A 13,311-nucleotide genomic window follows, 5' to 3' on the forward strand; every position below is an offset into this window, starting at 1 on the left:
GACATTTTATTTATCTGTGTGTGCAGAGAACAACCATTATGTCCAGCTTTGGATAAACATCTACTAAAGCTTCTGAACAACAAGCTAGAAAAGGGGGACTTGTCATAAAAAAATAGAGTGTATTTCTTTAAAGAGTCTTATTTATCTGAGGTGATAAAAGAAAAGCTGATTAGAAAAGCTTAATACAGAAAAAGCTATATTAGTTTTACAGCAGAGTACTGCTCATAAATTCAATGGAATTTCTCCAGCACTAAAAACACAATGGAAAAGAAAAGACATTCTGAATTCAAAGAGAAAACAAGATCAAGGATTACTTTGCTTATTTTGATAATAAAATAAATACCAAAGAACATGGAACACGTTATTAGGTTAGAAAAATTAGCAAAGGTATTTATACAGAAATGTCATTGATGATAAATTCACTGCTTGGTAAACTTTTCAAAGGCTAAGAGAGTGATAATTTTAACTGTTGGTTCTTCACGTTAACAAACACTGTGCTATAGAATCTGCTATAAATGTCATCCATACAATAAAGGAAAAACAAATACTTGGCTATGAAAGGACACCTGCTCTTCTGAAGCAGCATACTTCTGCTGAGTTATATCTGCCTTTTAGTTTAAAATATTTTTTGTTTCCTGTTTTAAAATATTGGCAAACTTTCCGTTCCTCAGTAAAAAAAATACCCTACACAAAAATTAATCCTTTCCTTTTTTTTTTTTTCTGTAAAATCACTTTATAAACACTTTCAAAAGCTGCCAATCTAGCAATTTCCCCAGATGTCTTGTTATAGCTTAGTAATTAAATTGTAGTCTCTGAGCTGTGTTTTTCATAGATAAATTTACAGGAAATGCATCTTCATCCTTGTCTACAACAGTATAAAAATGTTCTGCTGGGAATACAGTTGTATTTATTGATTTTTCAGAATTTGTAACTCCTTTCAACGGAAATTTAGTTGGCTCTTTTGAGCTTTCATGAACTGATGAAGGCAGAAAACAATAATGGTTTGAAAAGATACTTCTAGGGAATTTTATGATCTTATAATATTTGACACAGGATCTGCATTAGAAATGTGTTCTCCTAGGTGCCCACCTACTCTTTGCAATATCTAGTTACAAAAAATGGAATTGCTACATTCTTTGCTTAATAAAATGTGTCTGACTACGAGATCTCACAACTAATATGCTGTGTTTAAAGCAACGTGTACATCACAAGTGCTAATGTGAAGTATCTTTACAATTCCACACCAAAAAGCCGGAGCGGTAGAGAAGATAATCACTGGAATTGATCTCTTGGGAAGTAAGAGAACTAATCCCAGCATTTTGCAAGCCTGGCACTGTACTTCTGTGTCCATGCAGCTATACCTTCCTAGGGACTCAGTGCCAAGGCTTTGTCCACAGCAGAGATCCCAAGGCAGCCTCCGTGCCTGGCAGAGCAGTGAAAGAGGCGGCATAGCCCGTGGGCCACCCACTGCTCTTCTCTGCAACCGTGGCAGCCAGGGTTGGCCTTAGGGACCCACAGCCCTACCTTTGCAGGGCAATCCTACCTTGCAGGGCAAGCCTCATGGGATGGGAAATGCTCATATCACCTCAGCTGGGCTGAATTTACCCCAAGGTTTCAGGACTTGTTTTCCAGGATCTTGACATACAGCTGACGTTGGATGTTGGGGCCAAGTTAAAGCTTCCCATACCCTGGACTTGTATCTCAGCTGACTGAATGTAGGAAGAGGGAAGGAGAAAGTAGTCTTCCTCTCCTGATGACATGATTTCACATGGAAACATTACTGAGAACACAAGGCAGTAGATTTCCAAGACGACACCCAATCCACTGGATTAGAGATGCATTCTGACACTCTCGCTCATGTTTCCATGTCTGTTTGGATGTGTCATAAAAAATCAATCAAGTACCACAAGGACAAAGGCAGTTCCCACTTAAGGATAACATAGAGGCTTGTAATTAAGTTAGACTACCAACAAATTTAAAATTTTTGTATAATTTTCTTTGAAAGCCTATTTATTCAAGTGAATTTGTGCTGGGATTACCCAAGAGAATTTTCTCCAATCTGGAGTACATCACGGTTTCTGTAGGTATGCACCAATCCTCCCTATTGGAGATGCTTGAAGTGTCTATATAATCAAGATGGAAATGAAAAGGGAAATTAAATGGAAATCAAGAGTGTCAATGCTTTTTTACTAAATATATAATGTCTTCCCACCCAAATAAAAACATGTGTTTGCAGCAGTGACCTCCTGAGTCATTTGGCTGAATATTCTTCACTTATGCAGCTGCGTCCTTCCCCAAACGCCTCTTACTCATGCAAAAAAATTCAGTGTCTGATTTGCATTAAAAGACTACGTCCATAGCAGGTCTGAAACTGCTGTACATTCAGTGCACTGCTCTTCTCTGATGCAGTGATTGCATCACTTTTTCCAGTTTTGCTAGTGAAATCAGGAGGTCAAACTTTGTATCAGTATTGACAGGGACTTGTTTTCATCCAACTATTTGCTTTTCAATATGCATGTTTCTCAGATATAAAGATACATGCTTTTTCAGCATCACTGAGAATCTAACATGGATTGCAACACAATTTGCAACAAGAAGTCCATTTGCTGCTTTTTGTTGTTGCTACAGACCATCTTAAATTATTGTGAGATTATTCAGAATGTTGTGACTTTTCAAAGTTGATTTTCTCTTAAAACATTGCAGCAATTTTGTTCCACACTTCTTGTTTTCCATTTGATAATTCAAGGACTTGGATTGAATGAATTAATTATGAGTCATGTACATTATGTACTATTCCATGTATTAGGACCATAGCTGTTTACTGCCATTAATTATTGAGATCATTTTGGGATGAACTTTGTTATAACCTTGACATGAGCAAGGAGATGGAGAATATGAAGCAATGTAAAGTTTTTCCATAGCTCTGGAATTTCTTTCTCTAGGAAAAGCTGCAGAAGTATTTTTAAAGCAACTTTAAGTTAAAAATTATCTGAAGAATAAACTAGAAAATGTTTTCTATCTATGGCAAGAGCTAAACTGGGTTCATCTGTATTTCAAAAGCCAGAATTCCAAATTGTTTCTTGTCCTGTTTATCAGAAAAGAGAGATGGTATGAATAGCCTATTGTTAGTAACAAGCTTTGCTTCATCAAGTCAATAAATGGTTGAGTTGTTATATCATGTAGTTTCAGTTCATGAATTGTGCATCTGTTCAAGCCTCAACAGACTGAGAGTGCCTGTTTACAGGCTGCAAACTTTTCCTAGCTTGCAATTTGACTTTTTAAAAAAGAAATTAAATGTAGCACCAATTACTAAAGAAGAGAAATCAACATGAGAATTAGGCTAATTAGGGATACTTAGCAGTCGAGTTTGTCTCAAACCTGTGAATGGCAACAAATCCTGCTAGCAAAACTTCCCAAACTCACTGTTTTCTTTAATATAATAACTACCGAAGCTAACTCTTAGCAGCGTATTAATTTGAATGTTACATCCAAGCAGATTTTGGGAGATTATCAGCACCTTTGATCTCTTGATCCACATATGCAAATGTCTTTGATGTCAGGTGGAAACCCAGCACGAATAAAAGACAGCCTATTTTCTGAGCAACAGAGGCTGATCTGGAAAAGGTCAGGCAGAGAAAATGGATACATACATAAGCCAGAATCATACTAAAAAAAAAATCCCATCTTTCTCTAACTGGCTAAATGAACTTTTCCGAGGCTATTTGCTTTGCTTTGTTATGCTTTGCTGAAAGTGAAATACAATGCATAGAGAATTGTGGGTGTAGCATTTCACTTCCTGGCTTTGACATTTCTGGTGGGTTATTACTGCTAAATATTTGTGAGCATTCGTGACCTTCAGAGCTCAAAGAGCTGCCACTGGGAGGTGGATACACACAGAGCCACAATTAGTGCAGCATTTCAAGTACCTGTGGAAGCTCTGTTAGCTGTAACTTTAATTTCAACCTCTGTCCCTGGGCCTGGGACGGTCCCTTCTCAGGAGGAGGGCATGGTCCCTGATTGTCCCAAGCAGCAACTGGTCAGCATGGTGGCGTTTGTGAAAAGGTGGAACAGGCTGCTGGACATCTGCCACTGGGGTGATTTTGATAGTACTGGGGTGGCCCATAGTAGGGAAATACCCCAAAACAAACAGCGAAAAAAATGTGAGGAGGGAACAGCACCATTAGAGTAGATACCTAAAGAAATAATGACTTTCATTTTACTGTGTCTCTCTTCTTGCCCTAAACAAAGGAACATTTTCCATGGCTTATGTTTTACGGCACAATAATTTTCAAGCGTCTTCATGTAAAGAAAAAATTTTGCCAACTGATGTGAACATATTTATTCACAACATTAAGAGCTGTTTGTTACGAATATGCTATTTTAAATCACATTTCTGGATATGTCTGTTATGGATGTGCTATTTTTAATCACATTTCTGGTCACATTCTTCGAGAAGCTGATATCTTAATTCTGAAAGGGAAAAAACCCATTAGTCCTAAGGTGGTCAGATGACAGATGCAAACTAGCCATTCTTTCCCTCCTTCAGCTGCTTATAACACTCACCGTGGGTCTTCAGAGTTACAAGTTCCTTTGGTCCTTCCCAGCCACAGGGCTGAGATACCAACTTACGAGGTTTGGTCCTCACCATTACAGTTCCTGTATTGCTGCTCTATAATTAGAACACTTGTCATTTACAGAGTATTGCCATGCTGTCTAGTGTCTAAAAACATCCCAGTAATGATTTCAGACTCGTGAGGGCACCGGCATTTTGCAGTATAGCAGAAGCAATACTTGGTATGATTGCTGTGATCTAGGGCGCTCCATTTAGGGTCTTCTAGCCTTAAAAGGGGTATCCTTCAAAAGCAGTTCCTTTTTTTATTTTTTAAATAGTAATAACTCAAAGTTTCAGATTATTCCTTTGATCATGAAATGTTACTCATACTGATGCTCTATAAGACCTCCATAACTATCTCAGGGAATGAATGGCAGTACAAGGACAGTCTTGTCTTTATTTAGCATTTTTGGAAAAGTGGAAGCCAGAATCTGGATTTGTACTCACACATGTTAGGATGAAGTGTCACCAAACCCAGACACACAGGGACCCCAGAGGGAGAAATCTGCAGTTCTGAGTTATACACCTTAGGTATCTTATACAGCTGAGGAAAAGTGTTAGGCACCAGACTGTGGGATGTACAACAGCCAGGGCACCAAGCAAAGGGATGCAGACACAATGCTGAAACTAGAGATGAGTCTGAAGTTCCCTCTCCCTGTCCCAGGGCTTCTGACAGCTGAGTGAGAGGGGTTTAAAGCTCTGAAAACCTGCAGCCACTTCAGTTGCTGCTTGTGTATGAATAACTGCGTTAAAAGAAGATGCCTACAGGAATGGAACTGTTCCTCGCCTTACAGGTAGAGCAGATGATGGACACCATTTCACAGGGGAGTGCATCTGGATGCCTTTGGAATAGCAGAAGGCCCATGAACTCCCTGCTTTGTGCTGGGCTCAGTGGTGTTGGCACAGGCTGGGTGTTGTGTAACCATCCCTAATAAACAAAGGATTCTAGGCAGCCCACCAAATAGTTAGAGAATGCCTAAACACACCGTGAAACAAAATATCTGCTGAGACACTCATCTCATCCAAGATAAGATGGCCTCTGGGAATACACATTAGAAGTACTTTAGGTGCCTAAATACCTTCACTGATGACAGCTTAGGTGCCTTTCAGGTATGCCTGCCACAGGCAGAATTGTTGTGATTCACTCCCTTGAATGCAGGCATCTAAATTCTGCTTGAGCTATGCCACAGGCACCTTTTGGAATATTTTCCTAACTATTTGAATTTATAAAAATATCTTGTTTCAATAATATGGCAAGGATTCAAATGGTTTCCGATTTTTCTGTGTAAATGAGTAGGAGGTGATGTTTTGGATTTTTTAGATTCCTTCACTTTCCTAACATAATTACCAAAATAGAACTTAAATTAATCCAGCACTTCCAAAGTGCTTTTCATTGATTTGACCACTGCTATATGTTTAAAAAATTAAAATTTCTGGACAGTATTGCAGGAGTTCTTAAGTTGCTTTGCCAACTTTTCTTTTGTAGACATGATTCTGATGCCAGATTTTTGTTGTCCCAGAAAAATGTTTCAGATAACATCTAGGTACTGTTTTGCATTTTATATATGATCTTTACACCTTATTTGCCAGACAAGCATCCTCAGCTTGTACAAACTTTTCTAAAATTCCCCACAGCAATGGAAATTTATCTATAACATTAAAGGCATCTCTGAGTGAATGTGCTGGTTTCTAAAAATTGGAAAATAGTTTTCTTTTTTGTCTGAAACGGAGTCTTTTCATTAAGAGCTGGAACTGTAACTCAGGTCTGGCCATTTTAATGGTTCTACTGAAGTCAGAGCAAAAGACAAAGGCTCATCATCTATGCAGAGCAAGACTGTGCTGTCTAACCAGTGTTAGCACCCAGAAAAGTAAATCTGTTGCCATAGCCTGGGATTTTGCCTGGTTTATAGCAGTCCAGTTTAATAAATCTTGCATCCTGTTGTGCTGTATGGGCATTTGGTTGGTGGCAGCAGCTGCAGCCAGGTGATTTATTACTGCTACTGACACATCCTTTTGGGTGGATGTATAAACTCTGCTTGGACTGAAAGTTGTTCTTCTCCCAGACATGCACAGCAGGAAATGTTAGCAGGACCACATCTTCTCCCAGATCAAATATCAGTGGTAAGTTGTCCTACGTTTGTCTCTGTGCACTTTCACATTGCTAAGGCAGTAAGCAATGCAGCAGGAGTGCATCCAGGTTGCATGGTGATGGCTGTCCCAGGGACAGAGGAGCCTTGGTGGTGGCAGGAGCCCACTGCTGCCATCCTCCTCCTCCTCCTCCTCCAGATGGCATGCTGGCTTTCAGGGATCACAAGGTGGTGCTCTTGTACTTATGGCAAATTATTCAGTGGCCAACACTTGAGGTGCCTGAGGCTGTCTTAACCTTCTGCTACAGAGGAAGCTAAGCAGCGCTGCTGGTGGTTGCATGCTTGCTTATACCAGAAGAGATTCCTGGTGAGAACAGCATCTCCAGGGATGTGCTTCCCTGTGTAAGAAAAGGTTAAATGCTGCATGCTCACAGGATCGGAATCTGCTGCGATACAGTGAGATCTCTTCTTGGTGCGTCATCAAAAGACATTCTCTGGAGCAAATGTCATAAAATCTGGGCTGAATGCTTCCTTCATGCTTGTAATTCTCCAGTGGGAAAAGAAGTAGACTCAGAAGATGTTTTCTATAGGCTAAGGATTTAGCTATCTCTTTCCATCCTGTTTCAAAGTTGAGCTCACCACTCCTCGCCTAACTGAAATACTTCAGCCTTGTCACATACTGGTGTGATACATCCCATTTAAAACAGAATATGCATCTTTTTTACCCAAGCTGGACTCTGTATTTTACTTCATGCATTTTTCACTTTTCCATTTTATTTTCTCCAAGGACTTCTTGGCTATAAGGATGTCACATTAAAGAATTTGTGATATCTCAAAGTCCTTTACTACTATATATACACACCTTGTACCAGGACTCTAGAAATCATGGCAAGGTAATATTTCAGAGAGCAAGAGAGGGATTAAACATGGACAGTGGCTCTGGCACTGTGTTTAAAGATGATGGAACATCTTTTTCTACAAATCTAGCAGATGGGTTATATTATAATGAGTTGGTAGAAGGCTATTTCAGGAGACTGGAGGATGCAACAATATTGTAGTTAACAAGCGCAATTGGATTTCAGAGCAGGTTGCTGTGATTGCTGCTCATGGTGTACCTGAGTGAGAACTGAACATCTCTCACTCCACATTTCTCTGAGCACCCTGTCTTTGTGCATCCTCCTCACTATAACTAATAGGCTGTGTCTGACAGGTATTGTTCTGTACAAGAGAAAACACATTGCTGAGAGTTCTGAACTGTACTCTAATAAGGGCTTCAGTTTCAAGCTACATACTGGAATGCAGAAACCCCATGCTTGTTACTTCTGATTTTCTTTGAAAATTTTCTCTCCTTTTCATGTTGAGTGATCCTCTTAGTGCTCTGTATTTTATAACAAATTCTGTGTGCCCAACTTTTAGACATTTCTTGAATATTTCGGTATCACTTTGTTGAAGTGAAGCACATGTTGAAATGCTGTTGTCACCACCGCATGCACCAGTAATTCATATGCATGGAAAATAAAAATAGTACTGACTTGTACAAGTTTGGTACAAGGTCTTCTACAGATAAAATTTTCTGCAGAAGCCATTACTAACAACTTTGCTGCAAAGAAATACAGAGAGACTTTGAGCTTGCTGCAGCATTCTGGAAAACAGAAAGAGGCATGTTAAGAACAAGGCAGCTTTTCTCTCTCTCACCCAATAGAATTTCTTATTCTTATGACCACCACATTCTGATTTTAACATCAACGTGACAGTGTTTGCCATCTTCTCTTGAAATGTTCTCTCTAGCTAAAGGAAAAATTGCTTGTATTTTCTGTGATCTTATATGAGGAAAGAGCTATGAACAATATGTTCCCTACTGGCTGGGACAGACAATGTTAATGGCAAGGTCAATTCTATTTTACAATCTATTGGATTCCATAAATGCTACTATACTGACTAAAGCAGCCTGCAGTAATAATACTGAAAATAGAGTTGAAACAAAATTTGAGTGTATATTGACAATGAAGTGGTTCAATGTGATTGTAAAGGCCAAATAATGTATCAGGAATTTTAATGCATCCTGCCACTTCAGGATAGGGTTATAATTCATTTTAAAAAAAGGCTACAGCATTAAGCATATAAACATGCACAAGAACACTCAAACGACCTGAGTGTACCTTCAGCAGATTTGTAGATGGTACCAAGCTGAGCAGTGCAGTTAACACACCTGAGGGATGGGATGCCATCCAGAGGGACCTGGATAAGCTGAAGAAGAGGCCCATGGGAACCTCATGAGGCCCAACAAGACCAAGTACAAGGCGCTGCACCTGGGCTGGGGCAACCTCTGGTACCAACACAGGCTGGGGGATGAACAGATGCAGAGCAGCCCTGCCAAGAAGGACTTGGGGGTGCTGGGGAGTGAGGGGCTGGATGTGAGCCAGCGAAGTGTGAGATTGCATCCATCCCAGAGTGCCAACCATGTCCCGGGGTGCACCAAAAGAAGTGTGGCCAGCAGGGCGAGGGAGGGGATTCTGCCCCTCTACCCCACTTTGCAGTTCTGCATCCAGCTCTAGAAGAATTGACCTGCTGAAGCAAGTCCAGAGGAGGCCACCAAGATAATTAGAGAAGTGGAGTACCTCTCCTATTGGGAGAGAATTGGGATTGTTCAGCCTGGAAAAGAGAAGGCTTTGGAGTGATTTAATTGTGATTTTCCAGCATCTGAAGAGAGCTTACAAGAAAAATGGAGAGAAATTTCTTACAGGATGATGCAGAATGGCTTCAAACTGAAAGAGAGTAAGTTTAGATTATATGATAGGAATAAATTCTTTATTATGAGGGTGGTGAGGCACTAGAACAGGTTGCCCAGAGAAGTTGTGGATGGAGTGTTCAAGGCCATGTTGGAAGGGACTTTGAGCAACGTGGTCTAGTGACTCTGCCTATGGCAGCGAGGGGGGAACTATATGATCTTTAAGGCCCTTTCCAACTCAAGCCATTCTATGATCCTGTGATTCTATGATTCTGTGATTCTATGATTCTACAATTCTATGATTCTAGGACCTTGACTGTTGCTGAATGTGCGATACCCACAAAACCTACCTCATGTATTTTCTTCTCTATGTACTTTCTTCTGTTTCTCTTCTTGAATGCAAATCCTTTGGATTCCTGAAATATTCAAGGCCAGGCTGGATCAAGCTCTGAGCAGCCTGATCGAGTTGAAGATGTCCCTGCTCATTGCAGTATTTTTAAAGGTCCCTTCCAACTTGAACTATTTTATGTTTCTAAGATAAAATACCTCAGTTTTGCCACTCTTACAGAGGCACGAAGCCTCCATAATTCTAGCTGAGGTCTGTGGTTAGCCTTACAGGTTAAATACTGAAAATTGTCTCTTAAATGACTAACAGAAAACTTCACAATACACTAGTTGGAGGTGAAGCAAAACAGCTGGTGCTCAACTCCTGTGCTTCAGTTCAACATGATCTTGGAGAGCCTTGAGAGGTCATACATGTTCCCTTCAGCAAGGAAAAGGGCAAATCCCTGCATGTGTGGCAGAATAACCCCTGCACCAGAACGGAGTTGAAACTGCCTGAGTCAAGGTGGCCCCACTGGAAAGAACTTAAGGACCCAGGTGCCAGGTTAAATGTGATCCAGCCTGAGATTCCGTCCCAGAGGAAGAAAACTGCTTCTTCAGCTCCATTGCAGGGACCAAAGCCAGCATAGCAAGGACTGTTACTATCCCCTCTGCCTGACATTGGCCCATCTGGAACAGTGTCCAGCTTTGGGCCTAAAGCCCATTAGGTGAAGGAGATGCTGAGGTGTCTAAGGTGAAAAGGACCCCAGGAGGTAATGAAATAGCAGCCCACAGCTATGCCAATGGGTATTACACAGACTACAGAATCAAGGATTTCTTGGAAGTGGAAGATGCCCAGTTGCAGAAGAGGCAATGGCCACAGACTGTTCTGAGAGGTTCAGGATAGAGTTTAGGAAACATTTTGAGAGCCTAAAGAGAGTAGTGGTGGAATCTTTATCCTTGGAACGAGTCCTGAAAGCTCAGTGAGAAAAAGCATGGCCGACCTGACCAAGTGCTGGCAATAGAGCTGCAGGGTGAACCCCAGAGGTCCCTTGCAACCAATGTTTCTGTGAGCTTATGATATGGTCCTGAGAATTATATCTGGAAAAAAGAATTAGGATTATTATTCCTGCTGGAGTCATGTGGGGTGTTAGGACAGCACATTTTCCATGCACGTTGCAAGCACACACAAGCCTGAAATGTGCCATTGGCAAGATGCATCCACTTGCCAAAAGGAGAAAAGCGTGCCACAGTTTGGTGCCAAAAGCAGAAAGCTATACAATCTTGGCAAGCATAATGCATGAACCTATGGCTGGCATGCTCCTAAGGCATCCACTTTCCCTTCTATTGCTTGGATCAAAGGCAGAAATAGTTCAGCTCTGCCCAGAGCATGGCAAGGTCACGTGTTTCTCACAATATGCACACTGGTGTTGAAACTGAGCCTGATCTGGCATATTCAGTGTTTTTAATATACTCGTAGAGCAAGAAGTTCTTAATGTTACAGACGGATTTGAGAATTCTGAATTCTTTTTGATTCTGACAGCATTAGAAGTTCAGCTCTAAGACCAAAGACATGTGGCTGGGGGCTTTTCTTCTCAGGGAGCACACAGGCTGCAGCCCAGGACTCAGTGATGAAACTCCAGACCACAGCTCTACTCTTGCTCTGTGAGTTCAAGAAACCTGAGCACCAAGGCAAAAGTCTGTCCCTGGGAAAGTTTAGGTGGGAGTTTGAAGGGTCAGAGCTGTTCAGTTGTGCTGGAACTGTGTATGGAGGCATGACAGGGAACTCTCACTTGCTGTGAATCATTTGCTTTAAGACAGAGATGATCAAGGAGGAGATTAATGGAAACACAACTTCATAAACCAAATTGGTTCAAGTGATTTCTTTAAATACAATTCATTTCCAGAATGTTTATGCTAGATAAATAAGCTGGTGCCCTAAAAAGCAGGAACACTACATTAAATAGGATAATGAATAATAGTATATCATAGCATATAAAGAATAATGGTATGAGCCCTCCAGAGGTGCTGAAATATGTACCCCACACAGGTTGGGGCCCTGTTTTGATAGATCTCATGCCAGTCACTTTCTCTCACCTCTGCTTTCAATATAACTATTGTGATTAGACTGGGAAGAAACAGGGTATCTTTCTCTTCTGAATCTTCTCCCACTTCCATTTCTGAGAGCTTTACCCTCTGCAAAAATTATTTGAGAATGAAAGGGCTGTCCTTCTTATTCACAGTTGCACATGGTGATCTCTTAGACATTGTATGAATTCTTACTGCTATAGCCACCAGTCTCAAATAAGTCAGAATGTAGATAGCTGCTTTAGTGAACCAGAAAGGCACAACCATCAAAAACAGTGCAGGAAATAAACACACAAGAGTGTTGCTGCCTGCAGTTTTATAATTGCAGAAAGATCATATCACCAGCAATGGCGCATTGGTCACAATTGGAGGGAAGTTGTTTCAATTTTGTATTTCTCTGCAGGGTTCATTGAGAATTTTCAATACTTCAGTATTCCTTTTTAAAACTTTTGCAAAGTGCTTTGCAAGATTGATCAAAGCTGATGGTGCCAGCCTCTGAGGGCCAACATTTCTGTGTGGGCAGTGTGGAAGGCTTTTGGACATGTCTGTGAAGTACCTTGTGAAGCTGGTGGTGCTCAGAAATGGGACAGTGCTGTAGCCAGCTGACAGGGTGGGGATGGAGGAACAGAGACATTTAGAAGGTAGTTTTCTGCTTGCATGTAGAAGGCAACACTTGGTCTTTGAGGGGCACAGTTACCCCAGAGCAGGACAGTAAGTTGCACATAGCACATAGGTGATTTTCCTCCCCTTGGAGTTTGTGTGTCTTGTTCTGAAACTGTGCCCAGGAAAACCTCTGAATCTTTTTTTTTTTTTTCTCTAACATTCACTTGAGAAAAGGAGATATACATCATTTGGTAGGATTTTATTTTTATACTCTACATATTGATTTGTTCCTGCTTACCTCTTGCATATCCGCTCCTTTGGGCCCACACACTATAATACATCTTCACCTCCAGCTCTCCGTGGGATATTTGAGTCACGTGTAGTCCCTCCATCACCTCCACAGTTCCTTCCCTCCCACTATAACCTCTGGAGTGCAGCCAGTTAAAGTTCACACTCTATAATTGACTGGAGGCAGCTTCAGTGAAAGGGGTTAGATAATAATTGGTTTATTTCTGAGAAATGGAAACTGAAAAATGTATGGGTAACAGAGCAGAAGTGTGTTCTGACAAGTACATTTCATTAGACTAATTAATACATCTTATAAGCATTCGAAGCCTTTCTGACCAAAATGCCCTTAACTTCTATGTCAGGACAATAAACCTCAGCAGTCTGAGTTATCTGAGTTTTATAGAAATTGAATTCCAGCTGTGCAGTGCTTGCCAATGCAGTGATAATGTTCAAAGCTTCCTCTTGTTAAGTCTCCCGTGCTTTGTCACTGAGTGAGCTGCATCAGGGGACTTCCAGGCCTTCTTGTGTGACCTAATCAGTGTCCAGCCTGAGTGATGGGATGGTGGCAGCAGCCAGCATTCCTG

The sequence above is a fragment of the Geospiza fortis genome, unplaced genomic scaffold (genome assembly GCF_000277835.1).
Source record: "Geospiza fortis unplaced genomic scaffold, GeoFor_1.0 scaffold181, whole genome shotgun sequence".
Lineage (NCBI taxonomy): Eukaryota > Metazoa > Chordata > Aves > Passeriformes > Thraupidae > Geospiza > Geospiza fortis.